Source organism: Medicago sativa, chromosome 1 (genome assembly GCF_051527215.1).
Source record: "Medicago sativa cultivar Bolivia chromosome 1, Bolivia_mono, whole genome shotgun sequence".
NCBI lineage: Eukaryota > Viridiplantae > Streptophyta > Magnoliopsida > Fabales > Fabaceae > Medicago > Medicago sativa.
The window spans coordinates 32,954,645-32,977,143 of NC_140749.1; the positions used below are offsets into that span (position 1 = coordinate 32,954,645).

General features: G+C 32.6%; 1 long non-coding RNA gene, 1 other non-coding gene and 1 pseudogene across 3 annotated transcripts; all 3 read right to left on the bottom strand.

Annotated features, from left to right (window-relative positions):
* LOC146954421 (small nucleolar RNA R71) lies at positions 1-107 on the bottom strand. The gene has a single exon (XR_015025194.1). It is a non-coding gene; the product is annotated as a small nucleolar RNA R71 (small nucleolar RNA).
* Positions 108-8,714: 8,607 nt separating this feature from the next.
* LOC146954422 (inosine triphosphate pyrophosphatase-like) lies at positions 8,715-9,863 on the bottom strand (annotated as a pseudogene). The gene is made up of 4 exons (XR_015026811.1): positions 9,812-9,863; positions 9,592-9,704; positions 9,184-9,260; positions 8,715-9,093 (listed from the first exon to the last, which is right to left on the bottom strand). The product of XR_015026811.1 is annotated as an inosine triphosphate pyrophosphatase-like (transcript).
* A 7,800-nt stretch (positions 9,864-17,663) lies between these two features.
* LOC146954423 (uncharacterized) lies at positions 17,664-19,986 on the bottom strand. The gene is made up of 2 exons (XR_015013214.1): positions 19,889-19,986; positions 17,664-19,435 (listed from the first exon to the last, which is right to left on the bottom strand). It is a non-coding gene; the product is annotated as an uncharacterized LOC146954423 (long non-coding RNA).
* Between the last annotated feature and the right edge of the window lie 2,513 nt (positions 19,987-22,499).

Below are 22,499 nucleotides of genomic sequence, written 5' to 3' on the forward strand. Positions count from 1 at the left end.
CAATTAAGGAATCGAATCACACAATTCACTCAAAAAGATGGAGAATCTCTTTACGATGTATGGGAGCGTTTCAAAGAAATGCTTAGACTTTGTCCCCATCATGGTTTAAAGAACTGGCTTATTATTCACATTTTTTATAATGGTCTTTTGTATCCCATAAAGATTTATGTTGATGCAGCTGCAGGTGGAGCTTCGATGAACAAAACATACACAGAAGCATATGCTTTGATCGAGGACATGGCACAAAACCACTATCAGTGGACCTACGGAAGGGACACCACTAATGTTGCTCCTTCACCCTCTCAGAAAGAGGTAGGTATGTATGAAAATTCTTCCCTTGATCATCTGGCTGCTAAAGTTGACGCACTCTCACAAAAATTTGATAAAATAAATACTAGTGCTGTCACACCTGCCCCTGTATCACCTCTTTGTGAAGTTTGTGGTGTATTTGGCCATATTGGCATTGATTGCCAACTAGGTAGTGTTGTTAGAAGTCCTGAGCAAGTAAACTATGCTGAATATAATCAAGGGTTTAAAAATAACCAAATTTTTTTTCAAACCCCTCAAAATCTTTTTGGACAAGAAACAACACCACTCAGTTATGCAAACAGCCAAATAGTCCCTCAAAAATCCAGCTTGGAACATTTTTTAGAAAATTTTCTTATAAATCAATCTGAGCAGCTCCAAGAGTTTAAAAACCAAACTGAATTTTTGAAGGACTCTCTTGCCAAACATACATTGAACGTAGACTCCATAGTTACTCACAGTAAGATGATAGAGACTCAGACTTCTCAAGTACCCCAACAGCTGGCTACTCCCCCTCAAACCTCTGACTAGGCCAAACCGAAACCAACCCCAAAGACCATATAAGTGCTATTATTTTTAGGGATGGTAACAAACTAGAGGACCCCGTTGTGAAAATTAAGAACAATGAAGGAGAGATAGGAAGTGATAAGCCTCAAAGTGAGAAAGCTATTGGAGAGAATGACAAGCCATTTGTTTCACCGTCTCATGAGCCTAAAATTCCTTTAACACAAGAGTTTGCTAAATCCAAGTTAGATGAGCAGTTTAGAAATTTTATTGAAATACTTCCAAACAAATTGCCACCTAAACTTAAGGATCCAGAGAGATTTTCCATACCTTGTGTCATAGGATATAAAACATTTGAGAAAGCCATGTGTGATTTGGGAGAGCATGTTAGTTTGTTGCCATTATCCCTTAGTGAGAGATTGGGTATAGGATAGTTAAAACCACCTTCTAACCGTCAAGCTAGTGACTCTAAACAAGCGCTTCGTGGGAGGCAACCCACTCATTTAATTGCTTTATTTTGTTTTTGTTTTAAGTTGTTTTGTAGGTAATTGTCCAAGTATGATTCAAGAAAAACTGAAAATTTTGAAGCCCCCGTGACCAGAATGTTGGCACGGCCCGTGCTAAGGTTGGCACGGCCGTGCCAACCTAAAACCACCCAAAACCAAAAAACTGGCAGAATGTTGGCACTGCCCGTGCCAATATTGGCACTGCCCGTGCCAAGCTTCTGCACCACATACCATCAAAAAATTTCTTCTCCTTCCCCATTCACTCACTTCTCTCTAAAAACTCCATTAACCCCCAACCTCCAAACCTCCATAACTCCACCAAATCCAAGAAATTCTTAACCAAATTATCCCAATTCATCATCACAAACTTAACCACCAATCAAAACCAACCTTCTTCCAACCAAACACCAAATTCATACACCATTAAACCCTAACCCAATTTCTTCACCAATCTTCATCATCAAACTCATAAACCTTACTCAAACATCAACCCCAACCCTAAACCAATCCTTTCCACCATAAATCTTCCAAAACCCTAACCTTCAACCAAACCACACAAAGTCAACCCAAGGTCAAGGTCTAATGGCTTCAAGAAGAAGTGGTAAGGAACTAGCAAGGTCTCAAGGAGGACCTCCCTCAAAGAAGCAAGCACAAGTCAAGAATCATGGGATCAAGTTTAAGGACAACTCACAAAGGGATAGGTATAAAATTCTAATCTTTAAACCCTTGCATCCTTCTCGATATCTTGATTCTTACACTTTGAATATGCTAGAGCTTAGAAATGATGTCTATAGGTTGATAGGAAGGCTAGGTTGGACTGATATGTTAGAACCTATGAGGGATGATGAGAATTTCACCTATGAATTTTTGAGTTCCATTGTTTTTACTAAAGATAAGGTTGAATTATGATAACCCTAACCATAGAGTTTCCTTTAGGCTAATGAATATTGATTATGATATGTCTCTTCAGCACTTTTGTGATGCCTTAGGTTTTGCAAACGAGGGGTATATCCATGATTCTTGGGATCCTAGCCTTAAGCCGGTTGACTATCAACCCGCTGTCTTTTGGGAACGTATCACCGGCCTTAGCTCCTTTGTCACTAGAGCCAATAAAGCTAGCAACATTCACAACCCCGTACTTAGGTACCTTCAAAGGGTAATAACTTGCACTATTTGGGGTAGAACCGAGCTAGGAAACACTAGAACCGATGAGCTCTTCATGTTGTGGGCAATGCTCTACAACCACCCCGTCAACACTTGTTTATATTTGATTGGTTACCTAGACTTCGTAGGTACTAGGCCAGCCGGTAAAGGAGACATAGTGGTGGGTGGCATCATTACATACATAGCTAGGTGTTTTGGAGTGAGTGAGGATGAGGGGATCAAACCAATTGAGGGAAACAATAAGCTTAACCGGGAAGCCCTCATTGCTATGAATTTCATTAAACATCGTCCACCAATCCATTACCAACTTAAGCTAAATGTGCCAATCATGTTTTTATTGCCTAACCCATCTCGGACTACCACCGAGGTGGAAGAAAATTGGTTGTATGTTGATGATGTGTAGGTTCTAGAACAACAAGATGATGAAGGAGACGGTGCTAACTTGCACCATGACATGGGAGAGGGTGCTAACTTTCACCAAGAGGGGCACCATGGCCATGAAGCCGGTGAGCTTAATGAAAATCAAAGATGGGCATGGATTCACAATGAGATTGAGAGGATGAGCACCGAGCAACAAAGGCAAGGTGTTGAAATCTCCGGCCTTCGCAATGAAGTTCAAAGGGGCAACCGTGTCAATGATGAAAATAATGAAATGCTCCGTCGGATGATGCAACACCTCCAACTTCAAGGTCCTCCTTATGGACCTCAATAAGAACATGTGAGCTTTCCTCTTCCTCTCTTCCCTTCTTCTTCTTCTTCTCTCCCTAATTCTTCTTCTTCTACTTCTTCTTCTCTTTTAATTTCTTTTTCTTTTGAATCATTGAGGACAATGCTTCCCCTAAGTGTGGGGGGGGGGGGGGGGGGGGGGCTAATAAAGTGTCTAGAGTCGTAGTGTTTCCAAACTCCCTTGAACTTTATTCTTTTGTTTTGTTTTTATAGCAAGAGGCATGACTAGTAGCTTGTTTTTAATGTAAAATATGGCATAATTTTTTTTTGTTTTGTCTCTTCTTTAAAGGTTGTTTCTTGTACATGAAAGTAGTTTCTAGTGTTTCTTGTGTTCTTGCTATACCCACATCTTGTTTTATTGTGAAAAATCTCCAATGAGAAAAGCACCCAGTTGCAATCTTTGAGCAAATGTATGAATAGGTATTTTAAGGAGCACGTTCTATCTTTAGTGTTAACTTAGACCCTTTAAAGTCTTCAGAGTAAAAGTAATATAAGTTTGTGTGGAAAAAATCAATGTTCTTAATTGTTATATTCTTAAATTGTTAAAGTTAAAATGGGGCGGGAGAATGGCACCAACATGTGGGGGAAAGGACAATCCCTAACTTCCTAATTGTGGTGGTGACTCCCTAATTTGAACTTAAAGTGAAAAAAATTCATCAATGCTAGGGGGAAAGGACAATTACATCCAAAAAGACTTCTTGCGCGGAGATGAAACAAAAAATAATTTTGCAGCACTGCTTAGGGTGATTTTGAATCTAGGGGGAAAGGACAATTACATCCGAGAAGACTTCCTACGAGGATAAATAGCCCCTAAGCATCTGCAGCCCCTTGTGCTTAATTGTTAATCTAATCTAATTTTAACTTAAATTCCCATCACTCTTATATGAAATGAAGAAAGGACTTTTCTCGGTTACTTTAGCACTAAGGATAGAACTTATTCCTCATAATATCTGTTTTATATAGGAGCAAGAAAAGGGTTGGACTGCACACACACACACACTCACTTGAGACTTGATGTTGGGTAGAATAGGTTCATGAGAAGTATTTGAAATTGTAATTAGTGTACTTGAAGCGAAGCCTTTCTTTGAGACATGTGTTCTTAATATTGCCATGAATAAATCTTTTGTTGCTGCTATGTCTATTGCCTTTTGCTTGAGGACAAGCAAGGATTCAAGTATGGGGGAGTTTGATGAGTCATAGATTAGTATATTTTAATGCTTTATTTAGTTTAGTTTTAAATAAGATTTGATTTAATTATATTGCATTTTATTTCCTTTTAGAATATTTTACTTTAAATTGTCTTTTATTTTATTTTAGGAATGAATATATAGTGGAAGGTGTCTTGGAACGAAAGAAAGAGGACTAGAGCAAATACAGCGCAAGAATACGAAAATACGGGACAAAAATATGTTCCCCCAAAGTCAGAAGCTTGGCACGGCCCGTGCCAACATGTGGCACGGCCCGTGCCAACATGTGGCACGGCCGTGCCCGTCCCCAGATTCACTTTTGCTGCTTTTTCTTCGGGCCCAAGTTACCCTGTTGCAGCTTTACCATTTTATCCCTTTAGTTGCTTAGTTTCTAAGTCAATTGTAAAGCTATAAATAGAGTAGCTCTCCACCATAAACATTCACCCTTTACTTCGTTTATTTCAAGTATTATTTCAATAAAAAAGTCTTTATTTTCCTTTTACTTTCTTTGCAATTTATATTACTGTTTTTCTCTCTTCTTCCCCCATGTCTACGATGAACATGAGTGAGTAGACTTCTTCGTCTTGGGATTGTTGGGGAGTCTAATGACTCAATCCTAAACAAAACAAGCCTAAACCCTAATTTCTATGTAACCCTAATTTCTAATCTAGATTCACCGTCTTAATGTGGATTAACAATTATCAAACTGTGGAAGCGAAAGCGGAGGGTTTGATAATCGTTAATCCATCATCCCAAACATCAATTCATAAAGCGAGAGCGGAGTCTTGATGTTGGAACAAGTGAATCTAGACAATAATTGCAAAACAGTGAAATAGTCTTTGCAATTATTGAGACAAAGAGTAGTTTCAATCCTCTATGCATCTTCTAGTAATCATGTCAGCGAAATAGGCTTGGTTGCTAGAAGTAAACTCTCACCGGACTTTCATCGGAAAGGTGAGGGGCTAAGGGAAACCGGTCTTTAGAAATTAGTGTGTAAACCATGAAATTAGATGTTTAGGTCTTGTCTAGTGAAGGATTTGTCATTATGATGAACCAATGATCCCGAGTCTTTTTATTAATATTGTTTTTATCTTCAGCAATCAAAACCCCTTCTTACTAAACTTTCTCTCCCTCTAATCATTCACTAAAGGTTAACTAAGTTGAACAACTCCCTAGCGGAACTATACTTTTACTTACTACTATTACTTCGATAGGCCGTGACTTGCGGTTTGGCTCTATCATCTTCTTTCAAACCAAGCCTCGAACCCTAATTTTATGTATATCTATTTTCTAATCTATTTCACTGTTTTTATAATGAATTAACAAGTATTAATCGATGGACCAAAAGGCGAAGTTTAATAGTTGTTAATTCATAATCACAAATATCAAGCGAAGGATCGAAAGATGAAGTTTTGATATTGGAACAAGTGAAATTAGACAAGGATTGCGAAACGTGAAAATAGTCTACCTTGAGACAATAAAGTTTCGACCTTCAAGGATTTCAATAGCAATCAACCAAGAAAATAGACGTGGTTGCTAACGAAACACACTTACTGAGACCGAAAGGAGATGTGATAGGCTAAAGATAAACTTGTCTTTAGAAAATAGGTCCAACATAAGCTTCTAGGTTTAGGGTTTGGTTTGTGAAGGATTAGTCACCATGATGAACCAATAATCCCAAGGCACTTTTATTATTATTACTATTTTCTTAAAACGAAATCCCAACTTTAACTTTGAATTCTCTTCTAATCATTGTTAAAAGTTAATTGAATTCATAACTCCTAGTCGGAACGATATCTTTTTATTACTACATCGGTAAACCGTGCACTTGCGGATTTACTGCATCAAACTACTGGTTTCGTTTTAGGAACCCTTCCACGAGAACAACATCTAAAGGATTAGGGTTCTTTCGTTATAACAACCCTATGGAGAGTAGCAATCAACGTTTAGTCATTTTTAAGTTCGTGTTTGGTTATGATGATTCATAGTAAACTTATAAGGTTGTAGCATTTCATGTTCATGGTGATATGGATAACGAAGCTTCATGGAAAAGTGAGGTTAAAGTTTACAGTTTGAATGGTAATTGTTGGAGAAATATTCATGGTTTCATTGTGATTCCTTTTCATTGGTTGGATTTTGATGACATGCAATCTTACGTTATTCTTAGCATGTTTTTTAGTTTATTTTAGTAGGAAATAGCAGCAAAAAGGAGGAGTATTAGAACGATTGCCTATGATTTCAGGACTTTTGTAATGTTTTCATATTTCCAACTTACGTCAAAACAAAGCAGAAGAAAAAACAATGAAATTCACAGTACTTAGAAAAGATAAAAACTTGCGTCAAATCTCAGTTTAACCTTCAACCAAAACATAAATATTTCTAACTTGCTTGTAAAATTAAAATTAAACAAACCTAAAATATGAGAAGAAAATGGTGACAATGGTGTTGTGGTGATTGTTCAAAAAGATGTTTGGACGCAATGAGGGTGAAGCGGTTACACATATGGGAGGCGGGGATAGTACTGTATGTTATAAAACATGGATATTCTCAATTTTGTTTTCATTAAAACTGGAGCATCGAATTAATCTAATGGTATGTCTTTAATGGTTCATCAGTGAGCGACTTAATTGAACCATCACCCTAAAATTCATCAGGAAAAGCAATGGCCGTCAACTAAAAACATGAATTGGTTTAAATTTGCAGCTTTGCCAATGATATAACAAACCCCTCAGAATGCAAAGGTTGTGAAGGTTGATTGTAACGTGGATACCAGGAAAATCACTCCACATGCATATGCACTTTCGATTCAAATGAATGGAAATGTTAGTAAACCTTACTTTGCTCATGTGGAACTTGAATTATACCGGTTTAACGATCCCAAAGTGTATTTTCTCATAACCATTAGGACCACGACTACTTTTTTTCCCAAAAGAGGACCATGACTACTTTTTTTTATCAAAGCAATGAAAATAAAATTCAAATCAGGATTAAGGCATGAACCTGTTTACACAAATGAAAAACAAACCCCTAAAGAATTCTAATCAGACATAGCAACAATTATGAAGAATATTTGAGTATCGAACCATCCTAATCCTCTAATCACAAATATTTGGGATTGGTTTTGACTACACCCTTTATGGAATGAGTTTGTATGTGCTCACTACTTGTGCTTTTTGGGGAAACTTGTATATTTGTATGCTTCTTTTTCTTTTTGTTTGTAGCTGTTGTTGGACAGGCAAAGTTAGATTCATGTTCCTCAGTAGTATAATCCCCCCAAAACTTTTGTAAAATGTCTACACTTCTCTGAGCTGCAGAAGAAAGTTCAACTGCAGAATGCACTTCTGTATTGACATGCTCCAAAACAGGACGCTTGTCTGCTGTCAGATAGGTGTGTTTAGTAGTGATAGGTTGAGGCATAACAGATGGCAAGCAAGTGATATCCATACCAGACAAACTAGGATCCAAATCAATGGTTGATGAAACAATGACCGGTGACATCTCAGGTAAGTTAGCCAGCGCTAAGTGTTCCCCTAATGAACCTATAAAAAGGTCAAACAGTTAGCGTGGAGCTTGCCGCCACAGGTTGCAAATCTTCAACCAAAGCCTTACCATCTGCAAGGTTTTCCAGTTCCTTTAGAAGTTCAAAGGAATTTTCCAAAGGCAAAGCCATATCACTTGCCAAAGGTTGTTCTTATTCCAAGACTGAGAACACCATATCAGGGACATTATCTGTTGTGTTTATTGGTACAGGAGTTGCAGGCACCATCTTTATATTTAGCTTATCGAAGGAGTTTGCAACTTTCGGTGTCGTTGATTCTGTCGTCGGCCCTAGAAACTTCCAAGGACAAGTCATGGAAACCACGAGGAACCACCACTGAAGAGAAGAAAAGCTTGGAGGAGAGAAAACAAAGCATCTTTTCGTATTTTTTTCAATTTGGTAAATTAACCAAACAATACACAATGATGTTGAGGACCATGACTACTTGGTGGTAACTTTATTGGTATTTGTTGTTTGTCTAAAAATACAGATATTTTAAATTTTTTTTAGATAAATTTCGCTATGTTTCTTCTCTTGCATTGGATGAATATTTTTCTTTACTTAGTTTCAACTTAAGGAATGACCGAAACATAATTAATAGATAGAAAGAGATGACCCCTCCATAATTAATATATATATTAGTAAATTACAGTTGTGTCCCTGCATTTTAACTTTTTCCAAAAAGCAAAAATTGGTTGTTGATCCAAATGAAAAGTGTAGCATGCTATTTCTAAAATAAACCTTCATAAAAAAGGGTGTTTCTATTGTAGCAAAACCCATATATATACACACACAAAAAGCACTTTCAATAAATATCATTCAAACAAATTATATTTTATCAAACATACGTTTGAATTTTTTTTTTTTTAGAGGGTACGTTTGAATATGTTGGAACTAATACATTTTTAACCAAGCTTAAATATGCAAAATGAGATTTAATGAAACTAAAGTTTGCAAATTTTAATCCGACATTCTTATGTTTAACTGATTCCAAAATTTCAAGGAATGTCTGTCTAGGATACAACTTCTGACTTATAGTCTACCACGCATCTTTCAGATTTGAAAGGTATATCCAGCTTCAGCAAAATGTGATTTCACAAGTGCAAGAGATTTGCAGCGGTGAGAAATTTTGTTCTTTTCTTCTTTGGACCTCTATGCATAACTACAATTGTTATACATGAAATAAATTAGCTCATGCAAATAACTATGGAAACATATAAAGAAAATGACTTGAAATAAAGGATAGAAATACGTTTGATCATAGCCATCAGGTTGAAAAATGGGATCCCATCCAAAATCATTGGGTCCTCTTGCAGGAACAATCTTCCCCTGCCATACAAGCAGGAAATGAGTTAGTCATCATAAAGTTATGTCTATTAGTAAAGTTAAATATAAGGTGTGAATTGATCAACACTCCTCAATTTTTTTCAGCTTTGAAAAGTAGATTATCAAAGCATGTCCTATTGTTTTACAGACATACCAACTATTTCATCTTTATCGCACTAGTTTGGTCAGGTTGAAGAATAACACGTTTTTACAAGGGAAGCCATCATATTTTCATACACTCCATCGTAAATTTACTCATTGAATTTGCCTCACAATATTAACATGTAAATCAAAGAAAATACATGCATATAAAATTGTTTTTGGAAAGCGGTACCAGTGTTTTTCCTGAAAATGTGATAGGTTCACTATTTGGACCGATTGCAAAGGAAAATACACATAATGCATAAGCTGATTTATCATCATATGCCATCAACAGATTGTTGAGACCTGCAAAATGATCAAAGAAATGAAGAAATTAAATTCTGAGAAATATCCTAAAAATGATTAACAAAAAATCGGAGGACTACCCTACAATTGCAGAGTTATGGCACAACCTTCATGACCAATCTTCTGGAGAAACCATTTGCTGCATGATTTAACAAAGCAATTAGACAATGGTCATCTGAAGTGTATAAAATATCATGTACCCTAATAGAAATATAATTGGACATCTGTTTAAAACTTGTTTACACCGTCGATGTATAGTTATTAAACTTTCAAATAAATGTCAAAAAATATTGACGAAAACTACAAATTACATTGATTATGTAACCAAAATCATCCAACCCGGCCCTAGATAGCGATTAACCTCTAAAACACTGTAGCGGTGTAGTGAATAGTAGGTTGACTGCTGTTCTTAGTTTTTCATACATTTTATGCAATGTAAACTGTTACTATATGTATATAAAATTCTCAAAAAATGAAAGAAAAAAATATAATAATCGAAATTCCTGACATTCAACATTATCAATGTCTCAAACAAAAAGTAGTCATGCTAAATTACAGCCTTCATTTCTTGATATCTTACAAGCTGTTCTATGGAAAGATGTGAAGAAAAAAAAATTTGATGGTAAATAGCGAAAATTAGTTTGAGAATATAAAATTATGGCTTATATTCCCATGGAAAGATGTGAGAAAATGGCTGATATGGCCTCAAAATTGGTAGAGGTAAACCCAAAAAGCAAAAAGCTTGGAGACTACTAAAGTAGATTCCAGGTAAATGAGATTCCATGAATTTATAATCAAGGATAAGGCACAATATCAATTAGAACGCATGTGCCAATCCCCTTTAGTAGGAAAAAGGATTTATTTTTGTATTTACGTTCAAGTTTATATGCTTGCATTCCACAACTTCCTACAACAAAAATAACAAACAACTGAAGCACCACAGAACCAACACCATGCAACATATGAGAAAGACTATTTCGATTCCGAAGGAAGAAGAAAATTAAAAGATAACTGAGCTGGCAGGGGTAACAGAATCAAAAGAAACAGAATGAGTCCAATAAAAATAAGTGTTGTTCTGCCATTCAGCCACTTTTGAATGTGCCTATAACCCATTTCATCAACAATGAAGTTATACCGATTTTGAGGACTACAACTTATCATGAACCATAATTTGATATGAAAGAAAATAAACTGGATTATGTATTTAATAACAGTCAATATTGAGGGTTAATTCATCTACACAGTATTGCAGAAACGGTAAATTAACAGAAACAATGAAATGTAGCACTGGTCCTTACAGAAAATGAATAGGAAATCAAACTAAAAGATATTACCCTTGCTGGGAGAAAACAAACTTCTCTACACAGCAAAAACCACCTAAATTAGACTATTATTTTTCCCACCCTATTCATTTCCTCGCGCGTTCTATTTTTTTCAAAAATACCCTATGTCCGGATTACATAATCCGAACTCCTTTCGGATAATGGCTTCAGGACAAATACTTGGATTATGGAACTTAAACCAACCTGATGGATGTTGGTGCCAATGTGCAATGGATGGATTCGAATTCTATAATCCGGACAGTTTTTGCACTTTCCGGATTATGTAATCCGAAATGTGTCAATCACCCCGTAGAAACTTGGAAATTGGATACTGGACTTGGTGATGATGTGGCAATATTTTGTTAGGTTACAAGAGACACGAAGAGAAGTGTGAAAGGCATTCTAGATCATATTTTCAGTAACAACCTTATGGATAGGGCTAATGCTCTGGGCTGCAATTTGCATATTGTTCATCCCTTTCTTCACAATTTATTAATACAAATTCATCTATTTCATCTTTTATCATTGCTTTACTTTACCATAATTACTCGACAGACTTTGTACCTACCCGTCACGATCCTCCTCAAACTTCAACTTATTTCCTCTTACAAGGCCTATCACAACTCCAAGACTTTCATCATTTCCTCAGCTCCCAAAAAACATAAGGAATCTCAGAGTAGTCTTAGTGCAGTAAAGCAAAGTCAAAACAATACAATTTTTCGCTTGTTATTAAGAGGATCAAATGAGCTATACCGTTACGAAGATGTCATTTTAGATGCGAAAAAATGCAGAATAAATCAACAATGTAAACTATTTAAACGTGTATTACATGTTTTTTGACGTCAAATGAGGATAAAAACCTTTTAGCAGTCCTCCTTAAATGACGTGAAATCAAAAAATTTGAAGAAAAAAAATTATACTTTGGAGTTTTTGATGGAAGAAAAAAAGATGGTATAGGAATAGCGAGGTGGAAGTAGACTTTTCTAAAAAGAACCATTTTCGAGAGCGGCGGTTAAATTTCTCTGTAGGAGCAGCCGTTAAGGGCAATCGTTAGGCTAACGACAATTAATTGTCGTCGGAGTTATTATTGTCTTTTCCACATGCCTGTGAGCAATTCTCAATGTGAGAAGAGCAATTTTGTAATGATTTTCAATCTTTAACTCAATGATTTTAATAGTGGGCCTCTTTTTTGGACATGGGCCTTATACTCGCACCTCTAGATTTTCATTTGGGTCTCAATTGTCCTTGTTGTTTCATATTGTAAGAGTTTCTTTTTTTCACCTTCCAAGCTTCTCATGTAGCCTAATTTAAATTATCAAATTCAAAAAAATAAATGGAGGATTTATAGAAGGTTTTTTAAACGTTTTTGCACCTTTTGAAATATATAATTTGAAATATCATGACACACAAGAAAACTGGAGGGTGAGATAAGAAACCCCGGCTAGCTTTTTCTACAAAGCTTCCAACATCTTAGGAACTTCTATATTATAACAATCTTAGGCTTTGGTCAGCTGGACATAAATAATTTAACTATTAGGTAGCCCATGTTTTTATGATTAAAAAAGGAGCATCGTATTGAAATTTAGCTGTGGTCCTGCATAAATTAGTGAACCAACGTGCAATTTAATCCATAGTAAAAAAATGTTAGAAGTTTCGTGTAAATATAGCTCAGTTGGTAAGTAATTTACATTTTTTTTTGAAGGAAAGTAATTTACATTTAATATGTAGGTTTGGGTTTGAACATTTTTTTGAAGGAAAGTAATTTACATTTAATATGTAGGTTTGGGTTTGAACATCAAATTTTCTATTTATTCAACTTACAAAGTGAAATTCTAATCATTAAAAGTTTTTTTTTTTTGTGGTGACCGGGTTTGAACCCCGGACCTTACATATAATATGCATTGTCTCTACCAACTGAGTTAAACTCACGAGGAGACTTATATAAAGTGTTTTTTTTTTTGGTAGTGACATATAAAGTGTTTAACAATAAGACTAACATACACTAAATAGTAAATACTCCTATATATATTTCAGTTTTTTTATGCTACACCTGCGCTGAAATACAAGGTGGTTTTTTTTTTTTTTTTTAAATATACAAGTACGACCGCCTCAAAAACTTTCGATATACGTTCTAATCATAAAATTTAAACCCTCTAATCTATACTATATATAAAGAAAACAACCTCTTTCAGCACTTTTGGGCTGACTTTTTCCCTTTTCAAAAATACTTTCAATTTTCTAAAAAAAATAACACATGTAATAAATATATAAGAATAAATTTAAATATTAAAAAAAATGTAACAAATACGATATAAATATATATATGTCTGGTTTTTTCCTTTATTCATTTAAAAGTGTAACAAACTAGCTGAGTATATTTATACTTACCTTTTCATTATCTCAATTATACCCTTAAACAACTTTTTATATAGTAAAGATTGTTGTTGGTGTCATTGAAATAGATAATCATGGTTAGTTTGTTTGTTATAATTTGAAATCAACAAACATTTATGTTTTTAGTTTTAATCAAAATCAAAATTTCATAAAAAAAAAAAACATCGTTCATAATTTTCAAAAGTTGACGCAATAAAAAAAAGCGGAAAGACGGACATTTGAGTTCCCGTCTTTTCGCTGGTTAAAATAAAATATTGTTGGGCCTTCAAAATTATTTCATAAATTATATATTTATCAAATGAAGCAACAAAAACTCAAAATTTTGAGGTTTTTGCAGTTGGTTTCTTTGCACAGTCCATTAGCTAACCCTGATTAGTACAAGTCTCTTTCTAAAGATATACTATTTAACTGAGTGTTAATTAAGTAAAGGGTATATAATATTCCTTAAAAAAAGTAAAGGGTATAATATAAAAACAAATCGCTTGGTATCATAAAATAATTTATAATTTTGATTCAAAAAATAATAATTATAATTTGAAAAAAAAATTCTAGACGATTTATAATTTGGAACAGGAGGGATAATATTTAATATAAAATATACCACTAATTAATAATGCTAAGACTTTTCATTCAAAATAAAATAAAATAATACACTAATTTCTTTTTCCTAAAAAAACACTAATTTCTTTGGTAATTACATTACTATTATTTATTGATACTTGTTCTGGACCGGTCACAAGACCACTCGCACGTTTACACATGGCCTAACTTACACCGCCTTAAGGCTCCGCACTCTAAGGAGCACGTCAGTTTGCCTGCACCGTGCCACACAGGAGCACGCCTCCACGCATGGATCACGCTACATGTGTCCCATAACTGCCCTAATCACACGCCGTATCTCGCAGAGATGGTGATGCTCAAGGCGCGTCTATATAAGGGTGAACTTGCTTCACCCTCAAGGTACACATCACTTTTCACAACACTTCCTACACATCCTCTTTTAGTTCCATTACTGACTTGAGTGTTGCAGTGCTAATTATAACGTGCCTGCAGGCACTCTTCGTTCCACCGCAATGACTCATCGCCGTCATACCGGAAGTCGTTACCGATTCATTGGAGCATTCTCTGCCACCATTGCCAGCGGCGAAGCTAACACAATTTTTACGAAGGGGCCAAATATAAAGAAGAAATGAAATTTATTTTAAAAACTAATATATTAAACTTAAACAACAAGTAAAATAAATTCACAATAATGTTTACGTATATTTAATGAACGGCAACGAAAAAATAAAAGTTAAGCAATAGTTATTTATAAAAGTTGAGCTCTATAGAGTTTTAAGAAGTAAAATTTATCCATAATTAACACTAAACTTAATATATTGTCAATATTTATGTAATATCATCTCCCTTTGAACCAACTAAATTATTTGGAGTAGCCAACTAACATATTAATGGTGTAGCTATATATAAAACGATACTAATTGTTAAAGTTTTTTTCTTCGTTTGGGGTAGTCAATGCTACCCCAATGCAATGAAGTCATTCGCCCTGTCCATTGCAACTCAACCGTTTTCACTGGACAGATCTGCTAACGTAAAATAAAAGTTGACAGTAGTACCTTAAAACATTAACTAAAGAGAAATTTATAAATGTTTATTACATAAAATAGATATATGACTTTCTTTTTTCCTTCAAGAAAAGATACTCCTACATGACGTTTTTTTAATACTTTATCATATCATATTTAACAAAGACTAAAATAGGATAAAGACCGCGCCATATTTTTCAACTGTATTCAGTTAGCATATTCAAACCAAACTGATATTACCGCCATAAACCAATAAGGTTTCCCTCTTTTGCACCTTTTTTTTCTTCTTTTACTGCAATAGTATAGTATATGTTTAAAACATACTAGTAAAAAAACCCGTGCTGACGCACGGGTACAGTGAAAATATTAATCATATAATTTTTTATGAATATATTAATTAGGACATATGGAATATGTAATTTATATATACATCGTTCACAAATATTGGTTCAATATTTTTTTATATTTATCATTCATAGATATTGATCCTGTATTTTTATATTTTCCATTCACAAATCTTAGTCCCGTGTTTTTAATATTTATCATTCACAAATATTGGTCCCATGTTTTTTATATTTATCATTTACAAATCTTGCTCCCGTGTTTTTTTAATTTATAAGTCAAAAATTTTGGTCTCATGCTTTTTGTAAATTTATCATTCGAAAATTTTGGTTCCGTTTTTTTTTTATATTTATCATTCACAAAGTTTGGTTTTGTATTTTTTATATTTATCATTCACAAATCCTAGTCCCGTGTTTTTTTATATTTACCATTCACAAATCTTGATCCCTTGTTTTTTTTTTATATTTATCATTCACAAATCTTGGTCCCGTGTTTTTTTTTTAATTTATAAGTCACAAATTTTGGTCTCATGCTTTTTGTAAATTTATCATTCGGAAATTTTGGTTCCGTTTTTTTTTTTTATATATTTATCATTCATAAATTTTGTATTTTTTATATTTATCATTCACAAAGTTTGGTTTTGTATTTTTTATATTTATCATTCACAAATTTTTGTCCCGTGTTTTTTATATTTACCATTCACAAATCTAGATCCCGTGTGTTTTTTATATTTGTCATTCACAAATCTTGGTCCCATGGTTTTTTAAAATTTATAAGTCACAAATTTTGTTCTCATGCTTTTTGTAAATTTATCATTCGGAAATTTTGGTCTGTATTTTTTATATTTATCATTCAAAAAGTTTGGTTCTGAATTTTTTATATTTATCATTCACAAATCTTTGTCCCGTGTTTTTTATATTTACCATTCACAAATCTTGATCCCGTGTGTTTTTTTATTTTTATCATTCAAAAATCTTGATCCCGTGTTTTTTTTTTAAATTTATAAGTCATAAATTTTGGTCTCATGCTTTTTGTAAATTTATCATTCGGAAATTTTGGTTCCGTTTTTTTTTTTATTTATCATTCATAAATTTTGGTTTGTGTTGTTTATATTTATCATTCACAAATGTTTGTTTCGTGTTTTTTATATTTATCATTCACAAAGTTTGGTTTTGTATTTTTTATATTTATCATTCACAAATCTTAGTCCCGTGTTTTTTTTATATTTACCATTCACAAATCTTGATCCCTTGTTTTTTTTTTTTTTTTTTTATATTTATCATTCACAAATCTTGGTCCCGTGTTTTTTTTTTAATTTATAAGTCACAAATTTTGGTCTCATGCTTTTTGTAAATTTATCATTCGGAAATTTTGGTTCCGTTTTTTTATATATTTATCATTCATAAATTTTGTATTTTTTATATTTATCATTCACAAAGTTTGGTTTTGTATTTTTTATATTTATCATTCACAAATCTTTGTCCCGTGTTTTTTTTATATTTACCATTCACAAAGTTTTGATAAAAGTTTTCCATATATAAATATTTTTAACATTGTTTTCCAAAAGAATAATAGTTTTTGGCATTCCTCCAGCCACGTCATGCAATATTCTACTATCACCATTTTCATCAAAGGAACTTCTTTACTTATATTTTGTAGAGTTTTTTTTGCATGTAGATGGATTTTTAAATATTATAATAAGTATTTTAAATATTTTATAGATAGACTGTTCTTAAAAATCATATTTTGGAAGGAAAAAAATTATGAACATTTGTAGTTAAACATACACACATTTTGGTTTCGACTTTTTACAAATTATATATTGAATATATATAAAACCATTTTTTTTAAGCTTAATTGTACATATATGTATATATCAATGATTTTTATTTGTTGAAGTAGTATAACTTACGTGATGCTAGCTAACACTCCATATTATTTCCTTCAATTTTTAAGTTCTTGTATAATGTTAAAACACAATGAAATAAATTCTTAAATTCAATTTTAAATTTGACTTTACAGTGTATCAATGACAAATGTTTTTCTAATTTTAATGTATTAGTGAAAAAAAATATCTATTTTTTTAATTTTATATTTATAAGTGACAAATCTGTTAAAAACATTCCCCGAAAAATCTCCTTCTATATATATTTTTTATTAGTGAAATATATTGTCCTTAGTTTTTATAGATTATTAAAAAAAAAACTAAGTGCAACAATCAAAAAATATATTCCATTTTATAAAATTGAAGAGAATTTTTTCTCAACTTTTTTCTTCAAGAAATATTTTATCATACATTTATTAATAGAAAAAAATGAAAACAAAAAATGAAGATATTTTATTATCCTTTGTCAAAAAAGAAGATATTTTGTTATCCATTTTACACAATGATTTTACATACATTCAAAAATATATGTTAATGGACTCAAAAGCCAAACCAGAATCCAGTAACCCACAAAAGCCCAAACCAGTAACCCAGTAACCCACATATAAAAACCTATCAGCAACACAATTTCACTTCCTCTAACCCTAGCCGCCACCCTCCCTTCCTTTTTCATATCTACGGTTCTTCCTCCTCTCTCTAACAACCATCACATTCTCTCTAATTTTCAACAAAATCCAACCATCACCTTCAGAAAATAAAACCACCATTCTTTTTCTCTCATTCTCCTCAAGAAAACCCATTGATTTATTTAAAGTTTTGAGGAGATAAAATTTTGAGGCTGCATTTCTCTTATATTTTCCGGCCAGCGTTACATATATGTGCAAAAATGAAGCTTGTCATCTGCTTACCGCGAGCATCAACAAAGAAATCTTCATTACAGTTGGAGTAACTTCACCGGAGACAACAACAACGCATTTGCCTCTGTCTTGCCATCCTACATGCAACAACAACAACAATAATCAAATCATGAAATTAGATGTGATTTTCTTGGATTTGCAAGAAATGTAAGATTCTGTTTGAGCTTTTTTAGATCTGATACCAATGATATTCTTTATTTGATCTTAGAAAAAAATCCTTTTCATTTTTGGTCCTGCAAAAATCATTTAAGAAAATGAAGATTTCATACTATTACACTATTTTTTAATATAAAATGAAGATTTTTCTTCTTATAAAATAAGAATATTATTTTTACTACAGATTAATGATATTTTTGTTGGCAAATCTTTGTTTTTTTTTCTCAATATTCACTGTCTGTTTTATTTTTTATTTTTATGAATTAACAAAAGTAAATTATAGTTGTATATAAAAAATTAAACAAATGATGAAAAGAAGAGAATAAGATAAAATAAAGATGACATATTTCTCTTTCACTTTTTCTTTTCAAAGATGATTTCACGGTACAGTAAATCGTTTTGGTAATTTATTTTTTTTATAAATATAGAAGAGAATCAAAAAAAGAAATTTTTGTAAGAATTTAAAAGAGAATTGATATTTAAAAGAAAAACAATAATGAACTACAATAGTTTAGTACACTACTCATTGATTATGGTAATTTCTCTGCTGTAGTGACCAACCATGTGGCATGACCTCACAATTTTTTAATCAAGTTGTATTTGTTTTTCTTGAATAAATCATAAGTTTCTTTTTTTGATGTCCAAAAATACTCATCTTCCTCTTTCTTATTGTACATGACCATTATGAATGTAAAGGGGTTTATTGTTCACCCCAAACAAAGAACAAAGACACTCAAAAAAATATTTGTTTATGTTATTGATTATGTTATAACAACATAGTTTTCTTCCTTTTGGTTTTTTCTTTTCTTCATCACCTGCAAAAACAATTGGACTAAAGCAACGTTATGTTATGATTATTATGATATTTGAAATGTATAAAATTTTTCTGTTATGATTATTATGATATTTGAAATGTCATGTTTTATGAGTTAAATAGTCTTAAAGTAACGATAAAATTAGGGGAAAATGATTAACAATATTTCATTTCATTTTCCTATTGTGATATATTTGTGCAACATAGAAAAAAATGACATAGAATGGAAGACATTTTACTTATACCAGTTGTGATCATATTTGTTTCTATTACCATATTTCCTTTTGCTACAATCCGAACAGAGACTGTTGAAATCTGCAGACAAAAAAGAAGCAAGCAAGTATTATCAGATACACAATCATTGAAACTGATGGAAAAAACTTAATGGGTAAAAAAAATGAGAGAGAAGATGAATGGAGAATGAGATAGAATGAAAAATGAGATCAGAAATTAAAGTTGAGAAAGAAATGAATGATAAAGTAGAGAGAGATAAGGTTATAAAGAAAAAAAATGGTAAGATTCAAATTTCAAAATGTTTGTTTGGTGGGAAAAAAAGACTTGGATAAGAATGAGACTTGTATGACACATTGCTTCAGACATTGAGAAGTGTGAAAATTGAAATAATGACTAAATACAACAACTCTAGTTGGATTGTAACATTGAGAACAAAAAATAAGGTGTAAAACGTGTAACTATGAGCAACTATCATGTAACAATGTAGTTAATAGGTGACTTAGTTAGCAAAAGTAAATTTTAGACATCATTTACCCTTAATTTCATTAGGTGTCATTTTAAGAGGCAAGGTTATATGTGTGTTTTCCACAGCATATTCTTTTCTTATATTAAAGGAGATTGTTTTTTTTTTTTTTTGAAGGAATAAAGATGGACTGACTTCTTTAAAAAAATAATAAAGATGGACTGACTGACGGCTCCCATTCAACTGTAAATTCCCACCAATCACTCCGCAAGCAAAATTCCTTTCTATTTTCTGTGCAAATCATACATGTTACGTTAGGTGAGAGTTGTACATATTATGTTCTTATTTTAGTTATGTTTAAATAAATATTGCATGGATCAGGCTACAAAATGTCTTATAAGCATTGTTTAAGAAATCTATTAGAGAAAATTGTGTTTCAAAAAAACAAGTCAAACACTTGTTCTAGTTATAAATACACAGTTTTTTTTTTTATACAAAATACTATTTGTTAGCATTTTTTATATTATTCTTTTGGTTTTTTTAATAGTAGTTTTAACTTCGGTTTGAAGAATATATTATATTTTTGGTTTATTTTTATTTTACACGTTATTCTACTCTGTTAATTTTTTTTCTTTCTTAAACTTACTTCTTAATTTGAAGTTATTTATCAAAATGGGTGTTTAAAATTGGGTTATGAAAGTTTCTTGTCTATATTATTATTGAAAATAGACTCCTTAATTACTTCATAGTCAAATCCAAAACGGTCATTTTGTCTATGATATTATTATTAAAAAAAGTTGTAGGACAACACTTATGATTTTTCAGTCATGAGATATAAGATAATATAAATGTTGACATATGTTCAATCATATATTTAGTGTTTACACTATTTAGTACAGCTTGTACCTCTTTGTGGGTGGCTTACAAATAATTTGATTTTTTCTTATAAGAAATAAGGTATCTACATTATTTTTAATCGTAATCAAATAAGTTGGTGCTGTTTAAAACAAAATTGCTCAAATGCAATGTATAATTAGGCTTAATTAATTAATCTAAAACTTAATAAAATAACAAAATTATATGTAAGTCAATAAATAATAATTAATATTTAATAATTTAAAAATGATAAATGTAATAATTACTTGAAAGAAACCACATATTTATTGAATAGAATAAAATATACAGCTAGTTGAAAGAAAATAGTCAACCAACATGTGTAAAAAGGTGGAAGAGGAATAAAGAGAAATTGAAAGTTGTTGCATTGGATTTGGATGGATTGAGATGGATTATAATTTCCTCTCAATGCTCCTTAATGAACGCAAGGCATTGTTTTGTTGGGTTGGAAGCCATGTGAGTGAGTGTGTGCATGTCATTTGGTGGGTGTTTGTTGGGTAAGCACAATTCATTATTTCTTGTTGCTTGTAGGTCCATATAATGTGTATCTTATTCGTTAGCTGTCTTACACTGCGTGCAGTTTCCTTTGTTTGGCCGCTTAGAAAGTACATCTAGGAATGTCCTGTGTGGATGAGGAGGAAAAAAAATAAGAATAAGAAAATCAGAATTGAATTCTCTCTCATTCGTTAGGGTGATTTGTTGTCATATGTAATATACCTGGCTGACACGTGTTATGGTATATATAGATAAAGAAACAAGAATTATGGCTTTTACACAATTGGTTTAAATACACTTTTGATATTATTTTTTAAAAGTCCGACAAGGTCACTATGTTGTGAAAGTGTGAGGTGATTTAGAAGTATGACAATGTTTGGAAAAATGGAGGTTAAACAATATATAAGTGGGAGGACTTATAAGTTTAATGTCTTAAAGTTCGTTGAAGGTTTTGTTATTGTATGGTTTGCTCTTGACGAAATGTGAATGACCACCGAACTTACCTCGTGATCCAACAAGGGTATCAAATCTGAAAGTTCGATAAAGGGATCGACAGGCTCCATCCATTGAAAGTCTTCCTGAACAAGGGTGTTTAGGCGGCTTTTTTGCTAAAGGACAACCAACAACGGTGGAAGTACGGGTGTGTGTGAATGAAAATATTTCTACTAATTGAGAGTGCGCATAATGAATGATGGACGAGAGAGAGAGAGAGAGAGAGAGAGAGAGAGAGAGAGAGAGAGAGAGAGAGAGAGAGAGAGAGAGAGAGAGAGAGAGAGAGAGAGAGAGAGAGTGTGTTCTGCAAAGAATGAGGTGAGTTAGAAGTCTCACGTAGCTTAAGTGATAAGACTCATAAACCCATATTTTAACTTTTAGGTTAAGATATAGTTTCCAACTTACTTATATGTTGCTTTTGACATGAGCTAAATTCATTTCCTTCTTGATGCAACAACTATAGATAAGGAACCGGCTCACTAAAGCGTCGTTCACCACAGGCATGGACAAACCCACGGTCACACCAATGTGAGCCAAGGCCCTCACTTAAATTTTAATTTTCTTGTGGCCTTATGTATTCTCATACATATATAATTATATATTTACCACCTTGGCGCCATGTATATATAACCTTTGAAGATGGAAAAGGCTGCATTAATTTATGTCTTTTGTTAGATTTTCTAACAAACTATCCATATGGTACTTCCATATATATTACTGTTAAACTAGTGTTAATTGTTGTTAGCGACAACCACTTCCAAGTATAGCTGTAAAAAAATGGATCGGGTTAATGAGCCGGTC